We start from the raw sequence: 26,104 nt of genomic DNA, 5'->3' as shown, positions 1-26,104 counted from the left end.
GCTCGCTACTATTGAGAGTTGTAATAAACAGAGGTGGACGGACGCAGTTGTTGGAAATTTGTCAGCGATTGGCAGCCGTTCCGCTTCGAAACCCTTTTCCCTGTACACCCAACAACTCGGTCCCCCTTCGGCCCTCCCCCCGAAGCCGACACGGCTCTAATATTTTCGTATGTTTGTCCGTATCGGAATTGTTTGATGTATTCGGAGTATCCACGTCCAACTTCCCGTAACTTCTTTCTCTATTTTGGTCTCGCACGCTGATAGATTAGCAAACAAAAAGTTGTGCCCGCCTTTGTGTCTCTAACATGGACCCGGATGTTGTCGTACCATTGTTTTGTTTGGTGTCGTTTCATTTATCTAATATCACCTCAAAATTACTACATTTTTAGTTTTTTGCATATTAATCAAGGATTTAGAAGTTAAGCTATCTTTTACTATGTGTGTTGATTAACTGATCTTACTTACTTAATTATATCAAAGGTTTTGAAGAACTATAAGCAAAATCATTTAGTTTTCTTTGCCTGTTATATCTTTATTCAAGAGATTTTGAATATATTAAACATATTTTTATTTATGTTTACAAAATCTTTACCTAAATAAAAATCAGAAAATCAACATATTTTACTGCATTTTAATATATTTTAATTATTTATAATTTAATTTATAAAAATGGTATTTTAAGACAAAATGATAGATATTGTTAACTATAGATGTTACAGATATTAATATTAAGTCTAAAATACACTTACTAGACTAGAAAATTAATTTGTAGCTGAATACTACTCGTTATATATAGCAACAGAGCTAGTGACGTCACTAGCTTTGTCCAAGGAGAGATTACCTGGGAAATACAAGAAAAAATAAAATCATTTAAATACACGTCAAAATCTATTAATGTAAGTGTTCTTTTTGTATATAAATTTATAAATTTGTCTAAAAATATTTTGCAACATCCATTTAATAATAAATTAATTGTTAATTGAAATTATTTTATCAGTGTTCATTTAAAAAGAAATTTTCATTCAACGTACGTATAAAATAAAATAAACATCTTATAAAAAAGATTATTTCTGAACTAATTTACATTCTGCCTATTATTATAATATTGAATATTATAAATATATTAATATTTCAACTATATATTTAAAGTATTTTTAAAAATCTTGAACAGTTTTCTTAAAAATAAACATAAACAATTGCAAAAACCTCACCTAAATAAAAATCAGGAAATCAACCAATTTTACTGGACTTTAATATATTTTATTATAAGAACTAATTTAAAAAAAAATGGTATTTTGTGACAAAATGGTAAATATTGTTAATTATAGATATTACAATTATTAATATCAAGTCTAAAATATACCTATTAGACTAGAAAATTAATTTGTAACTGAATACTACTCGTTATATGTAGCAACAGAGCTAGTGACGTCACTAGCTTTGTCCAAGGAGAGATTAACTAGGAAATACAAGAAAAAATAAAATCATTTAAATACACGTCAAAATATATTAATATAAGTGTTATTTTTCTTTGTAAAATTATAAATTTGTCTAAAAATATTTTGCAACATCCATTTAATAATAAATTAATTGTTAATTTAAATTAACACAATTAAAAATTATATTCTTAGTAATTTATATTTTTAATTAAGTAGTCTATGGATTAAACTGTCAAAAATAGCAAAATTTGTCTTATTTTTCAACAATATAATAATATAATACTATACTAATTATACTATAATCATAATAATACTCTTAAAATTTAAATTTTAGTAAATTTATCTTAGTATAAGTAGTATTAAATCAGTGTTCACTTAAAAAGAAATGTTCATTCAACGTACGTATAAAATAAAATAAATATTTTATAAAAAAAGATTATTTCTGAACTAATTTACAATCTACATATTGTAATAATATTTAATATTATAAATATAGTAATATTTCAATTATATATTTAAAGTAGTTTTAAAAAATCTTGAAGAATTTTGTTAAAAATAAACATAAACGTTTGCAAAAACCTCACCTAAATAAAAATCAGAAAATAAACATATTTTACTGTACTTTAATATATTTTATTATAATAACTAATTTAAAAAAAATCGTATTTTGTGACAAAATGGTAAATATTGTTAACTATAGATGTTATAAATGTTAATATTAAGTCTCAGACATACCTATTAAACTAGAAAATTAATTTCTAACTGAATTCTACTCATTTTAGGTAGCAACAGAGGTAGTGACGTCACTAGCTTTGTTGAGCTTTAGCTGAGAAAGCCAGTGACGTCACAGCATTGATATCCAGCCTACTATACTCAAAATGACTGATACATTTTTACTATATGTAAGATTTTAGTTTGAAATATTAATTAAAACATAATAATTTAGCCTTTAGTCACACTCAAACATTTAATATTGTAATTATTGTTAGAAGAGCTCTACCTCCAACCGTACATAAGAGGATTATTGTCGCTTTAATCTTACGTCGTAACGGAAGTATCTGCTAATGCCGAACGCAAGTGTAAACCAAAACACTGCAGTAATATTTTATGGACCATTAAAATATTGATGGGTTTTCTGTCACTTTCGGGTCGGCGACCCCGTTGTTCGTCCGTTCATTTTCATTATAATTATATTATTTGCCGATAATTTCTGTCATCACTTTCGTTTTCATGGACGTTAAACGTGTTTAAAATGTACAAGGGATTCGTGGTGGAAGAGTTTAACACTAGATTAGAGTGGCCAGACTGTCAGCGGGGCTAAAATGCGATGCGAGGCAAAACGTAACGGTGTTCTGTGTACATTATACATTCATAATGTAACCAATAACTTAAGCAGACTAGTTAGTAATAATGATGTTTAATAATGTTGACGTAGTAATCCTCATTACGGTGCACAACCAATTATTTCAAGTTTCAAAACCACCGACAAACTTCTCAGAAACGGAGCCTGGGACTCGATCAATCGAGTTTCCAGTTCGTATTGATGGCGATGCAAACTTCTTGTTGGAAGTATCGGATGTAAACGTGCACACCATTATGGAATTTGATTTACCCGGCAAAGAGGGAATTAATTAAGGTGAACAATACTTTCTGCGTGACATTTATGGTACATCAGAAAATTCAATTACAACCCCCCACCCCCATTAAGGCCGGTTATATTTAATGTTATGCAGAAATTTGCAATAAAGTGTCGACGCATGATGTATCATATTTCAATTTCGGCATTCGGCGAGTGACTCAAAATCGAAAATAAAACGATAAACGGGCGGCATAAATTTTCCGGCGATTTAATTGCGCCACCAAAACTAATAAATCGCAAGTTTGGCAGCGTGGGAGTGAGCAATTGGCCATTATTTTAACTAGTGTCGACGGTCGAACGCCATTAACATGCATGAATTATCGGACGGCCTAAAAACCGACCCCCGAAGATCGCGACAAACATTTAAATCATCACACCTCCAAGACTGGAAATGGACCTCCATTAATAACACCATTTTTATTTATTTTTTGCAGGAACGTACTTCCTTTGGGGACACAAAAGGTAAGACATCCCTTTGTCAGCAGGATAAACGCCCAAATTAGCCAGAAATTATTCATCGGGACGACTTGAATGTGTGATACAACAAACCGTAATACCAGATATAAGATACGCCATTAAAATAATGCACGCTGGAAGGTGTTATTATGCGCATTGACAACAGACAAATGTGCAAATAGCACCATAGTTCAGGATATGCGGTGTTTGTTTATTTTCGCCTACGATGCAAACTCGTTTCACTATTATTGAAATGTATTATTACGACTTTATTAATGGAGCTCGTTGGCATTATTTATTACTCAAAGCAATTACGTCCGCCGGTTTTCTTTATATTTCGATGAAATGTAAACATTCCATACCAGCAATTCATCTCGTGGTATTGCCTTCCTTGGCTCTGTGCAATAGTTCACTTAAAAAAATAAATTATAACAACGTTGTTAACACAGTTAATAAAATCATCGTCTGATGGAAGAAGTAAGAACAGTAGATTTGAATGCGTCAATTTATATTAAAGCTCATTTAAAAAGCTCCCAAGTTCTTACATGGAACAGAGATTTAAAGTAGAAAAAGACCAAATGTATCTCCTTGTGAATTGTCAGAAAGTTTAAACGTTTCAGCTTCCATTCCATACTTCAGTGACTTCTTACATGTATTAAATGTGGTTGCAGGAATAAATTTTGTTACATTTAATTTTAGCAATTCTTTATGATATTATCAGTTCTTAAAAATAAAGTTCCTCAAGTTGTGTTAAGGAAATTACTAAAAAATTAATTAAATCTTACATGGAATATTTATTAAGCCAGAAAAAGACCAAATATAAAAGTTTCAGCTTCCATGGCCTACTCCAATGACTTCTTGCATGTATTAAGTGTGCTTGCAGGAACGAATTTCAGGACATACAGTTTTATTTGCCAATATATTCAGAGACACATCAATTCATCTCAATTCTTTATGATATCATCATTCCTTGGAAAGAATAAAAGCTGCTCAAGTTGTGTGAGGAAATATACTCAAGAATTCATTAATCTCGTTGAATTTGAATGCATCTATTAACACGTCATAACATTTATGAAAACTATTCAAGTTCTTACATGGAATATGTATTAAACCAGAAAAAGACCAAATGACTCTACTTTTTCTTTGTGAATTGTCAAAAAATATAAACGTCTCAGCTTCCATGGCCTACTCCAATGACTTTGCATGTATTAAGTGTGCTTGCAGGAACGAATTTCAGGACATACAGTTTTATTTGCCAATATATTCAGAGACACATCAATTCATCTCAATTCTTTATGATATCATCATTCCTTGGAAAGAATAAAAGCTGCTCAAGTTGTGTGAGGAAATATACTCAAGAATTCATTAATCTCGTTGAATTTGAATGCATCTATTAACACGTCATAACATTTATGAAAACTATTCAAGTTCTTACATGGAATATGTATTAAACCAGAAAAAGACCAAATGACTCTACTTTTTCTTTGTGAATTGTCAAAAAATATAAACGTCTCAGCTTCCATGGCCTACTCCAATGACTTTGCATGTATTAAGTGTGCTTGCAGGAACGAATTTCAGGACATACAGTTTTATTTGCCAATATATTCAGAGACACACCAATTCATCTCAATTTTTTATGATAATATCATTCCTTGGAAAGAATAAAAGTTGCTCAAGTTGTGTGAAGAAAAATACTCAAGAATTCATTAATCTCGTTGAATTTGAACGCATCTATTAACACGTCATAACATTTAGAAAACTATTCAAGTTCTTACATGGAATATGTATTAAACCAGAAAAAGACCAAATGACTCTAGTTTTTCTTTGTGAATTGTCAAAAAATATAAAAGTCTCAGCTTCCATGGCCTACTCCAATGACTTCTTGCATGTATTAAGTGTGCTAGCAGGAACAAATTTCAGGACATACAGTTTTATTTGCCAATATATTCAGAGACACACCAATTCATCTCAATTCTTTATGATATTATCATTCCTTGAAAAGAATAAAAGCTGCTCAAGTTATGTGAAGAAAGATACTCAAGAATTCATTAATGTCGTTGAATTTGAATGCATCTATTAACACGTCATAACATTTAGAAAACTATTCAAGTTTTTACATGGAATATGTATTAAACCAGGAAAAGACCAAATGACTCTAGTTTTTCTTTGTGAATTGTCAAAAAATATAAACGTTTCAGCTTCCATGGCCTACTCCAATGACTTCTTGCATGTATTAAGTGTGCTTGCAGGAACGAATATCAGGACATACAGTTTTATTTGCCAATATATTCAGAGACACACCAATTCATCTCAATTTTTTATGATATTATCATTCCTTGGAAAGAATAAAAGTTGCTCAAGTTGTGTGAAGAAAAATACTCAAGAATTCATTAATCTCGTTGAATTTGAATGCATCTATGAACACGTCATAACATTTAGAAAACTATTCAAGTTCTTACATGGAATATGTATTAAACCAGAAAAAGACCAAATAACTCTAGTTGTCCTTTGTGAATTGTCAAGAAATATAAAAGTTTCAGCTTCCATGGCATACTCCAATGTCTTCTTGCATGTATTAAGTGTGCTTGCAGGAACGAATATCAGGAAATACAGTTTTATTTGCCAATATATTCAGAGACACACCAATTCATCTCAATTTTTTATGATATTATCATTCCTTGGAAAGAATAAAAGTTGCTCAAGTTGTGTGAAGAAAAATACTCAAGAATTCATTAATCTCGTTGAATTTGAATGCATCTATGAACACGTCATAACATTTAGAAAACTATTCAAGTTCTTACATGGAATATGTATTAAACCAGAAAAAGACCAAATAACTCTAGTTGTCCTTTGTGAATTGTCAAGAAATATAAAAGTTTCAGCTTCCATGGCATACTCCAATGTCTTCTTGCATGTATTAAGTGTGCTTGCAGGAACGAATATCAGGACATACAGTTTTATTTGCCAATATATTCAGAGACACACCAATTCATCTCAATTTTTTATGATATTATCATTCCTTGGAAAGAATAAAAGCTGCTCAAGTTGTGTGAAGAAAAATACTCAAGAATTCATTAATCTCGTTGAATTTGAATGCATCTATTAACACGTCATAACATTTAGAAAACTATTCAAGTTCTTACATGGAATATGTATTAAACCAGAAAAAGACCAAATGACTCTAGTTTTTCTTTGTGAATTATCAAAAAATATAAAGGTTTCAGTTTCCATGGCATACTCCAATGACTTCTTGAATATATTAAGTGTGCTTGCAGGAATAAAATTCATGAAATACTGTTTGATTTGCAAATATATTCAGAGACACACCAATTCATCTCAATTCTTTATGATATTATCATTCCTTGGAAAGAACAAAAGATGCTCAAGTTGTGTTCCTGAACTTTTTATAAGCAGTTATTAAGCCAAAGAATTGAAGTTGTTCCTTATAACTTACCAGGAGACCATTCCGTTCTTCAGCAATCTTTTTGAGCTACTAGAAAATTGTACAGATTTACAAATACTTCAACGTAAAAATGAAAAATCGTTGGTTCCAAAATATCCGTTGGCTCAGAAATGATTTCCTTCGGTCAGTCACTTTCGTTCGTCCGTAATTGCTTTCGATATACGTCGGACGCACAATTCAAAAAGGATTTGAATAAATGTATTGAAGTGTAGATTTACTTATCTCGCTTTAACAATGTGTGTGTTTGGTGCTCAAAATGGAATTACACGACATTATAAGTGATGTGTGTGCAACCAATTTATCTTGGGTTGCTGCTTATGGACGAGCCCGTTCAATAAATACTGCTTAGTACTGCACCATTGATTTTAAGCCAGACTTAAGCTGGAGCACAATTTCGGTGCGTAATTTAGTGTTTATATAACAATAAACTTTGTTTTAATCGGCACCCACGTCCAATTGGGGAAGCTCAAGATCATTAAATATAATTATTAAGTATTTTCATCCTTGTTTCAGGATCCTGACAATTAATTAATATGGCAAACGTGGACAAAAAATATAAAAACTAATTGAAGGATTATTATTAAATATTTTACACCATAGAAAGTGTGTATAAATAATTAATTACTTAACATTTTATTACAATTAGTAATTGTGCCAAAAAATTGATTTAACCAAGTAATGAAAATTAATTAAGTACATAAAATTGTTTGCTTTCAATAAAAACCTGGCTTTGATTAAAACTTTGGCCGAAAGCTTTTTATAACTAAAGCTTAAATCACGATTAAAAATTAATGAAAAAAAAAAAAAAATACATGAAATTTAGGAATATATTAAATGATTTGAATAGATTATGGTTGAATACGTTTGAATAACGAGGCTTGAGATGATAATTGTCAGGTTTACAATATCGACAGTGACCACGGACAATAAACAGATTATTGGCGTTCATTGTTTACCGGCAGTTTTAGCATACGTCATATCGACATAATCACGTTAATCGAAACAAACGTGGGGCGTTAAAACGCTAATCGATATAATTCCCCCCTTTTAATGCGATACAATAACCGTTACATCAAGAAATTAGACGCGTGCAAAACGGCTCCGTTGTATTAGCATTGCAAATGTACAAACGATTGTGCTACAAAATTTACCCGATTAACCTGCATTACATTTATTGCTTTGCTGTTTTATGCGCTATATCATAAGTTACGCACATGTGTGCGCAATGTAAAACCGGGAACCGCCGTTCCATTACCCCATATTAGAGGTCGATTAAACGCCCATGAATTATGCACTTAAATGAAAACGATCCACTTTAAATAGTTTTATTATGCAAAAAATTATTAGAATATGTACCAGTGATGTGACAGGTGTTCTGATATATACATCGGGAACATGTAAACATGTACAATACACGTATTCATTATGTCGCTTAATTTATTGGTCGGCCAGAAGTTACTATGCCACATTAGATTTATTCATTGCCAATTAATTTGAATTTATATTGGCAAATAAAATTATATATCGTGAAATTTATTCCTGCAAGCACGCTCATTATATGTAAGAATTGTTTGGGAGCACAGATTCGAAGCTGAAGCTTTTAAATTCGATAGCAATAGTCTGTATTCTTTCCAACCATTCAGAAAATCAAAAAGAATAGGTCTCTGTTATGAAATCGTTCAGTTCCTGCTGTTTAAAACATTAAGGAATTGTTTGGGTATATTTTCAGAATGAGGTACAGACTTCACTACTGAATATGAATTAGGATATGTACATTTGAATCTATTAAGTAACTTTCAAGTCAAATTTCTTTGAAAAGTACAGGTATTTTATGAAATCGTTCAGTTCCTGCTGTGTAAAACGTTGAGGAATTGTTAAATCTGCTTCAAAGTCACTGTTATTTTCTTTATCTGATGTTGATGTCTCTGTAACATCTCCAAGCAGGTTAGGAAGACTGCTGAAAGATGGTATGGGTATTTTTTCAGAATGAGATACAGTCTTTACTGCTGACTCTAAATTAGGATATATAAATTTGAATCTATTAAGTATCTTGTCAAATTTCTTTCAAAAATTATAGGTATCTTATGAAATCGTTCAGTTCCTGCTGTTTAAAACGTTGAGGAAGTGTTAAACCTGCTTCAAAGTCCCTGTTAATTCCTTTATCTGATGTTGATGTCTCTGTAACATCTCCAAGCAGGTTAGGAAGACTGCTGAAAGATGGTATGGGTATTTTTTCAGAATGAGATACAGTCTTTACTGCTGACTCTAAATTAGGATATATAAATTTGAATCTATTAAGTAACTTGTGAAATTTCTTTAAAAAGTATAAGTATCTCATGAAATCGTTCAGTTCCTGCTGTTTAAAACGTTGAGGAATTGTTAAATCTGCTTCAAAGTCACTGTTATTTCCTTTATCTGATGTTGATGTCTCTGTAATATCTCCTAGCAGGTTAGAAAGACTGCTGAAAAATGGTATGGGTATTTTTCAGAATGAGATACAGACTTTACTGCTGAATCTAAATTAGGATAGATAAATTTGAATCTATTAAGTATCTTGTCAAATTTCTTTCAAAAATTATAGGTATCTTATGAAATCGTTCAGTTCCTGCTGTTTAAAACGTTGAGGAAGTGTTAAACCTGCTTCAAAGTCCCTGTTAATTCCTTTATCTGATGTTGATGTCTCTGTAACATCTCCAAGCAGGTTAGGAAGACTGCTGAAAGATGGTATGGGTATTTTTTCAGAATGAGATACAGTCTTTACTGCTGACTCTAAATTAGGATATATAAATTTGAATCTATTAAGTAACTTGTGAAATTTCTTTAAAAAGTATAAGTATCTCATGAAATCGTTCAGTTCCTGCTGTTTAAGACGTTGAGGAATTGTTAAATCTGCTTCAAAGTCACTGTTATTTCCTTTATCTGATGTTGATGTCTCTGTAATATCTCCTAGCAGGTTAGAAAGACTGCTGAAAAATGGTATGGGTATTTTTCAGAATGAGATACAGACTTTACTGCTGAATCTAAATTAGGATAGATAAATTTGAATCTATTAAGTATCTTGTCAAATTTCTTTCAAAAATTATAGGTATCTTATGAAATCGTTCAGTTCCTGCTGTTTAAAACGTTGAGGAAGTGTTAAACCTGCTTCAAAGTCCCTGTTAATTCCTTTATCTGATGTTGATGTCTCTGTAACATCTCCAAGCAGGTTAGGAAGACTGCTGAAAGATGGTATGGGTATTTTTTCAGAATGAGATACAGTCTTTACTGCTGACTCTAAATTAGGATATATAAATTTGAATCTATTAAGTAACTTGTGAAATTTCTTTAAAAAGTATAAGTATCTCATGAAATCGTTCAGTTCCTGCTGTTTAAAACGTTGAGGAATTGTTAAACCTGCTTCAAAGTCACTGTTATTTCCTTTATCTGATGTTGATGTCTCTGTAATATCTCCTAGCAGGTTAGAAAGACTGCTGAAAAATGGTATGGGTATTTTTCAGAATGAGATACAGACTTTACTGCTGAATCTAAATTAGGATAGATAAATTTGAATCTATTAAGTATCTTGTCAAATTTCTTTCAAAAATTATAGGTATCTTATGAAATCGTTCAGTTCCTGCTGTTTAAAACGTTGAGGAAGTGTTAAACCTGCTTCAAAGTCCCTGTTAATTCCTTTATCTGATGTTGATGTCTCTGTAACATCTCCAAGCAGGTTAGGAAGACTGCTGAAAGATGGTATGGGTATTTTTTCAGAATGAGATACAGTCTTTACTGCTGACTCTAAATTAGGATATATAAATTTGAATCTATTAAGTAACTTGTGAAATTTCTTTAAAAAGTATAAGTATCTCATGAAATCGTTCAGTTCCTGCTGTTTAAAACGTTGAGGAATTGTTAAATCTGCTTCAAAGTCACTGTTATTTCCTTTATCTGATGTTGATGTCTCTGTAATATCTCCTAGCAGGTTAGAAAGACTGCTGAAAAATGGTATGGATATTTTTCTGAATGAGATACAGACTTTACTGCTGAATCTAAATTAGGATAGATAAATTTGAATCTATTAAGTATCTTGTCAAATTTCTTTCAAAAATTATAGGTATCTTATGAAATCGTTCAGTTCCTGCTGTTTAAAACGTTGAGGAAGTGTTAAACCTGCTTCAAAGTCCCTGTTAATTCCTTTATCTGATGTTGATGTCTCTGTAATATCTCCTAGAAGGTCAAGAAGACTGCTGAAGGATGGTATGGGTATTTTTTCAGAATGAGGTACAGACTTTACTGCTGAATTTGAATTAGGATATATAGATTTGAATCTATTAAGTAACATGTCAAACTTTTTTGAAAAGTATAAGTCTCTTATGAAATCGTTCAGTTCCTGCTGTTTAAAACGTTGAGGAATTGTTAAACCTACTTCAAAATCACTGTTATTTCCTTTATGTGATGTTGATGTGTCTGTAACATCTCCTAGAAGGTCAAGAAGACTGCTGAAAGATGGTATGGGTATTTTTTCAAAATGAGGTACAGACTTTACTGCTGAATCTGAATTAGGATATATAAATTTGAATCTATTAAGTAACTTGTCAAATTTCTTTGAGAAATATAGGTATCTTATGAAATCGTTCAGTTCCTGCTGTTTAAAACATTGGGGAATTGTTAAATCTGCTTCAAAGTCACTGTTATTTCCTTTATCTGATGTTGATGTCCCTGTAACATCTCCTAGTAAGTCAAAAAGACTTCTGAAGGGTGGTATGGGTATTTTTTCAGAATGGGGTACAAACTTTACTGCTGAATCTAAAATAGCATATATAATCTTGTCAAATTTCTTTGAAAAGTATAGGTCTCTTATGAAATCGTTCAGTTCCTGCTGTTTAAAACGTTGAGGAATTGTTAAATCTGCTTCAAAGTCACTGTTGTTTCCTTTATCTAATGTTGATGTCTCTGTAATACATCCTAGCAGGTTAGGAAGACTGCTGAAAGAGGGTATGGGTATTTTTTTCAGAATGAGGTACAGACTTTACTGCTGAATCTAAATTAGGATATATAAATTTGAATCTATTAAGTAACTTGTCAAATTTCTTTGAAAGGCATAAGTCTCTTATGAAATCGTTCAGCTCCTGCTTCAAAGTCACTGTTATATCCTTTATCTAGTAGGTTAGAAAGATGGAATGGCATTTCTCCAAAAAGAGGTACAGACCTTATTGCTGAATCTAAATTGGGATATGTTCTCTACTTGAGATCTCCAATAATGTATTTTCCCATTCCAACAGAATATTTTGCATGTGCAAACTTAATTACCCGGCATAAACGGATAAACTTATTGCTTAATTGATATTTAGGAGCAACGTATCCCGTTGCCCTAAAACTGCAACGATTTTTAGCATGCAAGTGTATCGGGTCGACGGTAATTAAATCGTCCGTATTAGGACTTAATTAGGGCTCATTATGCCCACCATTCTTTCGCACTCTGAACCCGCCTAATTCGTACATCTAAAATCCCATCAACGGATCGCAAACTTCCCAATCCGGCTCTTTATTTCGGCGTCGCAGACGTGCGAGAGGTCGTATGTCGGAAGCACCGTTACCTGATGTTTATATCCTCGCGAATTTCTCCTACAAGTGATTCCGATTCGGAGATAATAATGTATGGCACCCGGCTGTTTCAGCTGTAAGACTCTTACGGGCTAAGGGGGCGTCGCTAACTCCAACACGTTTCAGTGACTCATTCCGCGGCTTAAGCGGGTGTAATTAATTTGAATGGAAGATACATATCTTAACCTACATAGTGCCATCAAAAATATACTCTGGGTTAATTTTTAAAAGTTGCCACCACTCCCTACAATCAACGGTGCTAACTCTAATGTGTTCATTATGTAGTTATAACAACAATAATGTGGCAACAATAATAGAATCTAAGAAATAAACAATTAAAGAACAGTTGGCAGAGCTGGAAGAGGCTGGTTAATTAATAACGTTGACAGAAGCAGAAGGAGGATGAAGCTGATGACCACTTAATTAAGGCAAATTACTAATGGAATATTATTTAAAAGATCAGGGACGTTCTTAAAATGTTCAGTGGATAATAAATTGTCAAGTTGGTATCTAGTTATGGGCGACGTAAGTTTCCCGTGAAAAACACCCACAGTAGAAGTACGAGTGTCTACTTACAGTTACACAAGATATGTGTAAGTAAAGAGAAAATTATACACACACAAATCAGTACTGCTATAGTATGAATTTTAATAAATAACATTATTTCGAAAATGGCATGCAATAAACACACACGAAGCATAACCAAGGGCGAATGTGATACACGCATCATCACCGCGTATTGGGAAGTAAGAACCGTTAACCGGAGACCATACACGACCATGTTTATAATCCCGCGAATTCCTGACCAATAATTAATAACCAGACGATAAGTAAACAATAAATTCTCGTTTCGATGTTGTATCCAGGCCAAACGGCGATCTTTAATTCATGGGGGACGGGAAATCGCAGACGCATGCCAATAAATCAATGGCCGTAACTTCCTGGACACATTTCAGAAAAGGATGTAATTTGGATGTGTGTTCCTAAATTTTGCAATTAATAATTGTGGTTGTATAAAGTTGCCGTTACTGTTTATTATACCACAGAAACGATTTTTAATGCGAAGGTAAATCTCATGCTAATAAATCAACAGTTACATCTTATTAGACACTTTCCTCGTAAATAGTAATAAAGATGGATTCCAAAAATAGCAATTGATTACATTGGACGTTTTTGTATTTTGTTTTGTGATTTAATGACAATAAATCAACATACTCAACTTCCTAGACGTATTTTAAAAAAAAATCATTTATTAAATAATAAATAATAAATTATCAAAACAATGGTTGGGAGTAATTAAACCATTCTTAAACTGGTAAGTTAATTGCAGTAAATGTTGAAAAATTTATTGTTATAAATGCCAATAAATCATACAAAAAAATCTAGGCACATTTCAGGCAACATTTTATTCATTAATTAATTCTTTATTCTATTGTAAAGGTTGATGCCAATAAACAATCAATTTTTTTATATTATATACATTAGGATCTAATTAACCAAATAAGTAAGATAATTTTTAGTCTCGTATGTTATTGTTGTAGATTAAGAATTTATTTAGAAATTTTGTTTTATGCCAATAAATCAATATTCTTAAATTTTTTTTAAAATTAATACAATTAAAAGTATATTATAAATAAAATAAATGTGTTACAATAATATAACAACTGACATAGAACTGCTCACCACAATTATTCTAAAGTAATAAAATTAATGCCAATAAAACAGTAATGTCTCATACACATTAGGATGTAATTAAACTAGATTCCTAAAATGCTAATTGATAAGTAAATTAAAGAACAGTTAACAGTAACAACGTTAAAAACATGATTTTTATATTATTAATTATGGTAAATATGCCAATAAATTAATAATTTTACAAGTTTTAACACCATTTTAGAATAATATTACTATATAATTGTAAATTAAATTAATTTCTAATAATTTCTATGATCAATACTGCTCACGACATTTATTGTGAATTAAAATGTATGCCATTAAAACAGGAATATCTTATACATTTTAAGATGTAATTAAAATATATTCCTGAAGTAATAAGTAAATCAATAAATAAATCAACAACTTCATAAAGTAGAAAACTATTTTCTGTATTAATGTAAATAAAATTAATTTTTATGAATTTTAGTGAATTATAAACGAGATTTATTATAATATAAAATTTATGCCAATAAATCAGCAATATCTCATACACTTTAAGATGTAATTAAAATAGATTCTTAAAATATTTATTGGTAAGTAAATGTAAGAACAGTTAAGAGTAAAAATGTTAAAAATATGATTTTTGTTCAAAATGGTAATATGCCATTAAATCAACAGTTTCATAAGTTTGAAAATTATTTTAGAAAAACATTTTCTGTACAATTTGAAATAAAATGAATTTATAGAAGCTTTTATGAATTATAAGTCCATACTGTTGACGAGATTTGTTCTGATACAAAATTTATGCCAATAAAACAACCATATATCATACATTTTAGGATGTAATTAAAATAGATTCTTAAAATATTTATTGACAAGTAAATGTAAGAACAGTTAAGAGTAACAATATTAAAAATATGATTTTTGTTCAAAATGGTAATATGCCAATAAATCTACAAATTCATAAGTTCGAAAACTATTCTAGAAAAACATTTTCTGTACAATTGGAAATAAAATGAATTTATAGAAGCTTTTATAAATTATATGTCTATACTGTTGACGAGATTTGTTCTGATATAAAATTTATGCCAATAAAACAACCATATATCATACACTTTAGGATGTAATTAAAATAGATTCTTAAAATATTTATTGACAAGTAAATGTAAGAACAGTTAAGAGTAACAATGTTAAAAATATGATTTTTGTTCAAAATGGTAATTTGCCAATAAATCAACAATTTCATAAGCTCAAAAATTATTTTAGAAAAACATTTTCTGTACAATTGGAAATAAAATGAATTTCTAGAAACTTTTATGAATTATAAGTCCATACTGTTGACGAAATTTGTTCTGATATAAAATTTATGCCAATAAAACAACCATATCTCATACACTTTAGGATATAATTAAAATAGATTCTTAAAATATTTATTGATAAGTAAATGTAAGAACAGTTAAGAGTAACAATGTTAAAAATATAATTTCTATTCAAAATGGTAATATGCCAATAAATCAACAATTTCATAAGCTCGAAAACTATTTTAGAAAAATATTTCCTTTACAATTGGAAATAAAATGGATTTCTAATAATTTTTGTGAATTATATGTCTATTCTGGTGACAAAATTAACATTAGTATATATTTAAAATATATTCCTGAAATACTAAATAAATAAATGTAAGAACAGTTAACAGTAACAATATTTTTCCACCAAAATGGCCATCACATGCCAATAAATCAAGAATTCCGCTAAAATTATTTTAGACAAACATTTACTTCATAATTGTAAATAAAATAATTGTTTAACAGTTTTGTCAATAATAAAGCTTTCAATACTTATTCTGAATAAATACAGCAATTTCTTTATTTCCTATAGACTAGGAAGTAATTAAGGATTCTTAAAAGAGTAATTAACAACAGTAAATATAAAAACAGTCATCACTGTTATAAGAAAGATGTTTATTTTAAGAGGCAACCAATAAATCAACAATTTCAAAAACAAGTTAATCAGAAAAACAATTTCTTCATAAACTATAAATGAAATGGATTCCTAAGTGAGACCACAAAAACATTAATTAGTATAATAGTAAAGTTTAAACAATAAGAGTTTCAGAAAAACCCTTTACTTACGAACCTGTAAGACTGATGAATTTTTAAGTTCAGTTCAAGTCACTTCAAGAATCCTATTATCTATATGGGGACTGTTAATTTATTGGCATGTGCCCATCCAGACATTTCTGAAAAACACTTTCGCCTTAAAGCACAATTAGGATAAATTCCAAGCCGAGTAATTGATAACAGTTAAACGTTGGGAAAAAACGCAGTTTTTACTGTTACAGACATTTTTATTCCATAGGAGAAGCGGACGCGAGGCAGTGCCTCAATGTTGCAGTCACATTACGGTAGACCGTCTCTCCCATAAAAGAGATATTAGTATTCCAAACTTAGACAAAGGGTTACAAGTTGCATATAATATTAAAAACCGAACATCAAAGGAAAACAATTTTTATGACCTAATAACCTTAAAGCGGCCCAAACGGCCTCTATACCCGCTTAATTGTTTACGTGTACAATAAAAAATCACAACGGCATTGTGCTCCGTTCCCGGGATGGTCGTAACACCCATATTTTTTCAACAAAGGGGTTTTGATTTACACAATCAGCTTACAGTACTCAAATTGTTTTAAAAAGCTCATTATAACTAACACGTGCTTTTTTAACGATAGGCACGTTGACGTGTCATTTTTTAAGCCGATTTTAAAACTGAAAAACTCAATGTTTTTAAACTTTAAAGTTCGAAGAACGGTTTTTCAGCCACACAATAAACAAATTAAGTTAATTAATTAGGCATTTACGGAATGGTGCGGATTTTCGGATTAATTGACAGTGTATAATCACGGGCACTTATAATTGCCCATAGAAATGTTTGTCATAATAAAATGAGGTGATAATACCTATGATTAATTGAACCAGTAAACTCGATCGTTCATCATTGTTCGCCTGAAAACTGTAATTATAAAATCTAGTTCATATTATTAGTGCTAATCAAGACATATATTTATGAACAATATATTTTTAAAAAGTTATTGTTAATTAGATGAATAAAGAACAGTAGTTCCTGAGAGAATTATGACCGTTATGCATTTGCATATTAATGTATGTTAAACTAATCCGTTTATATTCTTATGGTCGTGAGAATTGACTATTTCTTGCTGATTTTGCAGGAATTTATAAAAAGTGCATGTCAGATATAAATCATAGGAACAACCAATTGACTTAACTTAAGTCTACGTCACTTACCCACTTAGTCTTAGTCAGGACTTACCTGTAACAAAAAAAAAAATTAAACTCATTGTTAATGTTGGCTCAGGAAATACAAGTTATTGGCAATAAAATCAGTAACAACAATAACATATGGCGTACAAATCCGTCGGGAGAACAAGTACAAGAGCACAAGTTTTTTATGTGATTCTTGTAAATAATAGCTGAGAGATATTGAGTTATTATAGCTGTATGAATTAATCAAACATCCAGCAATAAATTTGAGGCAATTCACTGTGGTGTTTAGTATAAAATAAGATTTTCCAGGTACAGAACAGTAAAATGACTTGTGAAATCGTCAGTAGCTTTTAATGAAACATAAAGTGCACGTTTAAACAGGCAAAATAGCCAATAAAAGTCATAATCATTTTAAGGAATGTTAAATGGTATTGTTTACTGGCAGTTAAAATATAACAAATTTCCTACCGTCGACAACTTAACTGTAAAATTTAAAGTTGTCAATAATGGGAAATTTTATGGACATCTGGAGGATACAGACAATTCAGCAGGAGCGTAGCAGGATGGCCGAAAAAATAAATGTGCATGTGCACGAGGAATATTCCCGGTGTCACTCGTTAATTAAACGTGAAATGAAAACTGTTCGTGACAATGCAAAATACGGATAAATCAAGCCCTGGATACTGGATATATTGATTTAAATTAAATGATACTAAATTATCTTGCGGTGACGTAATGTTCACTTCACATGCTCGCACATTAATATAAGGAAATTATTATTACAAGTTGCCGTGTAAACAAGTTCATAAACAAATATGCTAAAATCGAACACAACAATCATAGATCAATTACGGTTACATATATATATGTATTGGGTTTATCGTCGGTCGCTTCTGGTCATACAACTATGCACATATTTGTGTTAATATAGAGATCATTACCATCACACCCATTATAATAACGTTGTGGGAATTTATATCGGAATCATGTCGCCATTTGTTAATAACATTACAATAAACGGGGATGCTTAAAGGCATTATCCTGTCATGGTTTTAACCGTGCCCCTCATTGACCAATAAACTCATTCATATATCCGTACGTAGTGCCATTTAGGTAGGAGCTAGGTGTGGAACACACTTCTCACAGGAAATGTTCTTAATTAACTAACTACTAGAGCCTTACTTGTCATTTGTATAAATAAATCAGTAACTTCTTCCAGGAAAACACGTCATCATTCCTTAATAACATTGAGCAACAGAAAGCTTTAAGGCACTATTCGGTTGTCATTCATATCTAAAATAAAAAATAAAGAGCTTTGTTCTTAGTTGAGCTTATTTTACAAGATTTTGCTCACAACTCAATAATTTGAATGATGTCTATGAAGAAAAATATCTCATAATTCCTTAATTACCTTACAATAAACGAAGAAGCTTAATTATAATAATGTCTTTCATTGACCAAAAGACTATAGATTAATATTTAGATGAAAGAGTTTTGTTCTTACTTGTTCTGAAAATGGATAAAATAAGTAACTGGAGCCTCATAGGTCATTTGTACCAAGAAATAAAAAGGAAAAGTTTATTTAAATATATAATTATATGCTAACAACTCAATAAGTTCAAAGCTTTAGACATATTTCAGTAAAATATGTCCCTATTCCTGATTTATGTCACAGTAAACGAGGAAGCTTAAGGACATTGTCCTGTGGTCATTTTAATCATGCCTTTCATTAACTAATAAACTCAGTCATATCTAGATGAAGGAGCTTTGTTCTTACTTGTTCTGAAAAGGGAAGAAGAAGCTTTGTTCTTATTTGTCCCGGATATGGATAAAATAAGTAACTGGAGCCTCATAGGTCATTTGTATCAAGAAATAAAAAGGAAAAGTTCATTTTAAAATATAATGATATACTAACAACTCAATGAGTTCAAAATTTTTGACATATTTCAGTAAAATATGTCTCCATTCCTGAATTATGTCGCTGTAAACGAGGAAGCTTAAGGACATTAACCTGTGGTCATTTTAATCATGTTTTTCATTAACCAGTATGACTTATTCATATTTAGATGAAGGAGCTTTGTTCTTACTTGTTCTGAAAAGGGATAAAATAAGTAACTAGAGCCTCATAGGTCATTTGTATCAAGAAATAAAAAGGAAAAGTTTATTTTAAAATATAATTATATACTAACAACTCAATGAGTTCAAAATTTTAGACATATTTCAGTAAAATATGTCTCCATTACTGAATTATGTCGCAGTAAACGAGGAAGCTTAAGGACATTAACCTGTGGTCATTTTAATCATGTCTTTCATTAACCAATGGACTTATTTATATCTAGATGAAGAAGCTTTGTTCTTACTTGTTCCGGAAATGGATAAAATAAGTAACTGGAGCCTCATAGGTCATTTGTATCAAGAAATAAAAAGGAAAAGTTCATTTTAAAATATAATAATATGCTAACAACTCAATGAGTTCAAAATTTTAGACATATTTCAGTAAAATATGTCTCCATTCCTCAATTATGTCGCAGTAAACGAGGAAGCTTAAGGACATTAACCTGTGGTCATTTTAATCATGTCTTTCATTAACCAGTATGACTTATTTATATTTAGATGAAGGAGCTTTGTTCTTACTTGTTCTGAAAAGGGATAAAATAAGTAACTAGAGCCTCATAGGTCATTTGTATCAAGAAATAAAAAGGAAAAGTTTATTTTAAAATATAATTATATGATAACCACTCAAAATTTTAGACATATTTCAGTAAAATATGTCTCCATTCCTGAATTATGTCTCAGTAAACGAGGAAGCTTAAAGACATTAACCTGTGGTCATTTTAATCATGTTTTTCATTAACCAATAGACTCAGTCATATCCAGATGAAGAAGCTTTGTTCTTATTTGTTCTGAAAATAGATAAAATAAGTAACTAGAGCCTCATAGGTCATTTGTATCAAGAAATAAAATGGAAAAGTTTATTTTAAAATACAATTACATGCTAACAACTCAATAAGTGCAAAGTTTTAGACATATTTCAGTAAAATATGTCTCTATTCCTGAATTATGTCGCAGTAAACGAGGAAGCTTAAAGACATTATCCTATTCCATATCCAGATGAAGGGCTTTGTTCTTATTTGTTCTGAAAATGGATGAAATAAGTGAGTAGAGCTTCAAGGAGAAGTTTATTTTAAAGGATAATCATTTACCAACAAATCATAAGTGTAAAAATCAAAAGAATGAAGAGTTCACGTGAGCCAGACCTTACAACAGCATCTGTATTGTTCCTTAAAACGGTTCAGTTTACATTAATATTAAAGAGTTTTGAACGTCGAACAAAAGAGAAGGAAAAAACGTTATACCAATTAAATAGATCAGTGACTCTCATTCAATCACCAGTTAGTTTAAAAGCGTTCATTCTAAATACACGATTCCAAACTTATCTGCCGTTCGAATCCATTCTATTTTATTAAACACAGATAAAAGAACGCGGCTCCATTTTCCCTCGAGTATCGGCGACCGAGAGATAAGAATGTACAAATCATATTAGCCGTGGTTGTTTATAAGAAATCTACGGGATTATCGTCGATGGAGGTTGCGGGTCACGATTCGTGTAATCCGACCGCTATTATTAAAACATCCACCTAAAAGCGAGGCCGGCAGTTTTTAAACAATTATAACGACGATCTTTATTGGGGGCATTATCGTCCATTGACGTAATTGTTCTGGGACAGAGAGCAACGGTTCGAAAGTGTCCGGTCCATTAAAGACTTCCTCGTGGGAGATTAAATCTTTTTGAGGTTGTGACCGATGAAATTTTACTTTCCTTGATTTGTAAATTGGCGGATTCTTTCGTTTCCTGCTTCAGTTGATGACTAGAGAGGCCTACAATCATTTCGAATTCTCCAAAAAGGTTTTTTTCTTTCATGAAACTGAAACGGGACGACCGAAGATCGTTTGCGATTTTGCGTGCGACCGTAAAGCTGAGGTGATGCAATTAGAAGCTATTACTGAGCCGGTAATTAACGTTCACCTATTAATCCCGGAGCCGTATAATTGTTTATAAACAAGTCAGAGTCGGTTTGCTTCTTCCTAGTACGTAAGTATGGCTGTATAGGAAACTCGTGATTTCGGCGAACCACGCTTCTCACATCTCCGATCATAAACTAGGGACTTTATGCCCTGCTCGGCACACACACACACACTAAAAGAGAGATGCATCAGGGCCCATACTTCATGTAACGTATCGAGGCGGTGTGTACGTTTCATTTTTAAATTTTGGATTCCAGTCTACGCTGCCACGTGCAAAATGATGAGTGGAGACCATTTCTCTTGCGTCCCGAGTGATATACAATTGGCTCTGGGAGCCGGACTATCTTTGCTTTGCATCGTGTAATATAGTTATTTACACATTTCGCACAACACGAACCGTTTATTGAATTTCTCTTATCAACAGTTCGTTCGTTGCTAACAGTAAAATCGATAATGGGTTTTGTGCTTTGGAAATGTGCATCTCGACAGCCATTAAACAGCATTATCTTTTTAATTACTTTCCTTTTCCGTTTCTTCGTACGAGTAACCTACGAGGCTTTTGTTGTTTGTTTTGTTTCATCCAACAACGAAACTTCCTGTGTGAACTCTGTCCTACAACTAACTCATAAAAGGTATACAGATACAAATGGATTAACTGATTAATAAGAGAAAATATGTGATAATGAAGTGTTATTAAACCTCTTAAATTCCTTAAAAACAAAGCTTCATCCTATGTGAAGGGTGTCACACTTAATTCCTAAATGGTGTGGATATATGAATGACAAAAATATGTCACCAATCCTTAATTACTTTGCAATAAACCAGGAAGACATTCACTTCTAAAAGAAGGAGCTGAAATAAGGCCTCATAGGCTTCATAGTAAGAAGAAAAAAAAGAAAAAGTTTATTGTAATTAAAGCCAACAACTCAATAATCCAGACCTACTTCACTTGTTGTAGTCTTCTATTAATGACCTCTTATTTTGTTTCAGGATTAGCCCACATTATCAATTAGGTAAGCTTTCAATTTCTTAAGCTTCTGCGAACACATTAAGGCAATTTATTTTGAAAAACCCCCGTATGGCACTCGACTATTTTCGAATATAACGTATAATTTAGCGTTTTATTCCTGCGAACCATTTTTTCTTTGAGGTCAAGGCATAATTACACGAGTGTCTAAATTTAACCAGCTTTAACCGGTGATGTAGCATATAATTAGAGGCCTGATAACAAACCATATGTACATATTTGTATATAATTATTTAACTAAATTATAATATTCGTCAGGCAACATTATTTACATGACGTCTAAGAAAACGGCTCATATTTACATACCTACACCTAATGCGAATCACCCGAGCCTCCCATCTCATATTCGTAATTACATTTTGCCAAGTTGTCATTAAATTTTTCCCCGCCGTGAATAAATAATATTCAGTATTCGCAACGTCAATAGCCAAGAATTAGGATTTTTCTTCGTCCACTCACTCGGTGCATCCTTATCAGAAAACAATGGCTTCTAGTATTATTATTATTATTATTGTGTGCTCATGTTATAATAATAAATAACAATTAATTCGTACCCGAGGCTGGTTAGCTGCTTGTGCCCGATATTTAGATATCATGTTGCCTCTCATGTAGTGCTTATAACAAAACAAGTTCTTAATCACTATAAACATATACTCCATATAATTTTAAGAATGGAGATGTTAATGGCGGGCATAATAAATCTCCTGATACAACCAGCAATATCGAGCTTGTCAATTAGAAGCTTCAACGTATTAACCACTTGAAAAGTTATCTTGATTTTACGTTTGAAAGAATATATCTTTCTTCTTCTATATAAATAATCTTCTGATCTTGGGACTGAAGTCATTCATTTCAGAATTAAACCATGTATTACGTAAAAAAGTGAAGAACAAATATATTCTGTCCATTCTGTGTCCTTAGAACTGAAGAAAAGCTCTTCAGGATTAAACCATTGATTCAGTAAACAATTGAGCAAACTCATAAAAAATACCCATAAGGTGGGTGAGGTAGAACTTTACCCATTTAATAATTTGGAGCTTCTTCTGAGCCTCTAATGTGACATTTAGTCTACTTTTGAGCAGGAAATTTACTGTTAAAAGAATATCTTCCTTCTTCAATAAAATAAGCACCATTATACAACATATACAATGTTTTGCCAAACAAATCCATATTATAAAATAAAAATTCTGAGTCTTAAGTTTTTCATTTTTGAACAGGAGATCTTTAAAAGAATATCTTTCTTCTAGGAACTGAAGACCTTAATTTTGATCCTCTCTTTAGAATTAAACCAGTTATTCTGTAAAAACTTGGACAATGTTGAAAATAACCAATAGTCACATGAAGAAATATATGAACTATGTTCTGGATGAAGTAAAACTTCTCATTTATCATTTTGAAGCTTCCTGTGGGTCTCACATGTGATATGAGGTCTTGTTTTTCCATGAGGAAGTTGGACCCTTTTTCTGTTAAGAAAAGAACCCTTCTTTGACTAAGATTTCCATTATTTTTGTGTAAGAGACCTTTAAACGAATATATTTCTTCATCAATAAAATAGTCACCTTTATAATGAATAAGTTTTTGTCATCATTCTTCTAAAAAATGTTTGTCAAGAGATAAAAATTCTGTATCCCTGGAACTAACACCTTAATTTTGATCCTCTCTTCAGAATTAAACCAGTTATTGTGTAAAAACTTGAACAATGAAGAAAATAACCAATAATCACATGAAGAAATACATGAACTATGTACTGGATGAGATAAAACTTCTTATTTATCATTTTGAAGCTTCCTGTGGGTCTTACATGTGGTCAGGTTTTTCCATGAAGAAGTTGGACCCCTTTTCTATTTTAAAAGAAAGCCTTCATTGACAAAGTTTTTCATTATTTTTGAGTAAGAGACCTTTAAAAGAATATATTTCTTCATCAATAAAATAATCACCTTTATAATGAATAAGTTTTTGTCATCATTCTTCTAAAAAATCTTTGTCATGAGATAAAAATTATGTGTCCCTGAAACTAAACACCTTAATTTTGATCCCCTCTTTAGAATTAACCCAGTTATTGAATAAAAACTTGGACAATGATAAAAATAACCAATATTCACATGAAGAAATGTATGAACTATGTACTGAATGAAATAAAACTTCTCATTTATCAATTTGAAGCTTCCTATGGGTCTCACATGTGATATGTGGTCTTGTTTTTCTATGAAGAAGTTGGACCTCTTTTCTATTGACAAAAGAAGCCATCTTTGACTAAGTTTTTCATTATTTTTGAGTATGACACCTTTAAAAGAATATATTTCTTCATCAATAAAATAATCATCTTTATAACGAATAAGTTTTTGTCATCATTCTTCTAAAAAATCTTTGTCATGAGATAAAAATTCTGTGTTTCTGGAACTAAACACCTTAATTTTGATCCTCTTTTTAGAATTAAAAAAGTTATTGAGTAAAAACTTGGAGAATGATGAAAATAACCAATAGTCACATGAAGAAATGTATGAACTATGCACTGGATGAGATAAAACTTCTCATTTATCATTTTGAAGCTTCCTGTTGGTCTCACATGTGATATGTTGTCTTGTTTTTCAATGAAGAAGTCGGACCTCTTGACAAAAGAAGGTCTTTTTTGACTAAGTTTTTCATTAAGAGACCTTTAAAAGAATGTATTTTTTCAAACAGTCACCAACAGTCTGTTCCTTAAAATTTATTAGCTTCAGTTCAAAATATAACAGTAAAAATCAATAAATTCTTATGAAATCCTTTTGTCCAACCTTCATGGATGAATTCTACAGCATGAAGCCTCTTTCTGGTGGATGATTTAATGACTGACCAATTTCCAAACATGTTACAGAAGAATTTTCCTTAATTTCTTCGTTGTTATAAGTCTCAGAGTGACCTTGACGTTGTTCATCATCATCTTCATACTGTATGAAAGCTCGAGCACTACTTAAGCCTTCCATTTTTTTCTTGTTTTGACGAGGATGTATCGATTCGACGCAAATTAAAATCTCATTACAAACAGCCGATCAAAACCCCAATTAAAATCATGCGGGAATCCGTCCGATAAACAGATACACATTTATGAGTGTGGCACCGCAACTAATGACCAACGTTTTCGTTACGTCCGTTAATTACCTCATTAATTAATTACTCACAAAATCGACTGCGATTAATCTCTCCACCAGGGATGGTTTATTAAATAGAGGGTGAAGAACAATGTCATCCAACTCAAAACTCAAACTTCTGTAAGATTTTACAAGCGACGGACGTGACCATCAAGTTAATTACGTGGCTGGTTAGTTTGTAGCTGACCAGCGGTTTATTTAGATCAGTTGGTAAAGGTGAAATTCCATCACATTGCACGTCGGTTTTGTTCCTAACCGTCCGTGTGCTTAAACAAATAAATTAGAAAACAAAGCGGATTTTGTGGTCTTCGATTTACTGTACGCCAAGAGGTGAGAAATGCCGTTAAAACTCCACTTTGTAACGTATGGACGCACGGTTATTTAAAAGGAATTTTAATTATCGAAT

At 31.4% G+C, this 26,104-nt stretch overlaps 2 protein-coding genes across 4 annotated transcripts in view; one reads left to right on the top strand and one right to left on the bottom strand.

The window, feature by feature from the left end:
- The window catches only part of LOC109603008 (autophagy-related protein 16-1), a 566,938-nt gene that overhangs the window by 411,577 nt on the left and 129,257 nt on the right, over positions 1–26,104 (bottom strand). The gene's annotated exons all lie outside the window — the stretch shown is intronic.
- The window catches only part of LOC109604430 (uncharacterized), a 177,392-nt gene that overhangs the window by 37,994 nt on the left and 113,294 nt on the right, over positions 1–26,104 (top strand). The window contains exons 3-4 of the mRNA XM_049965152.1: positions 3,513–3,540; positions 22,534–22,556. The gene's annotated coding sequence lies outside the window, so the exon portion shown is untranslated. The remainder of the gene's footprint in view (positions 1–3,512; positions 3,541–22,533; positions 22,557–26,104) is intronic.

The sequence above is a fragment of the Aethina tumida genome, chromosome 3 (genome assembly GCF_024364675.1).
Source record: "Aethina tumida isolate Nest 87 chromosome 3, icAetTumi1.1, whole genome shotgun sequence".
NCBI classification, from domain to species: Eukaryota; Metazoa; Arthropoda; class Insecta; order Coleoptera; family Nitidulidae; genus Aethina; species Aethina tumida.
This window is presented reverse-complemented; position numbering and strand designations above follow the sequence as displayed.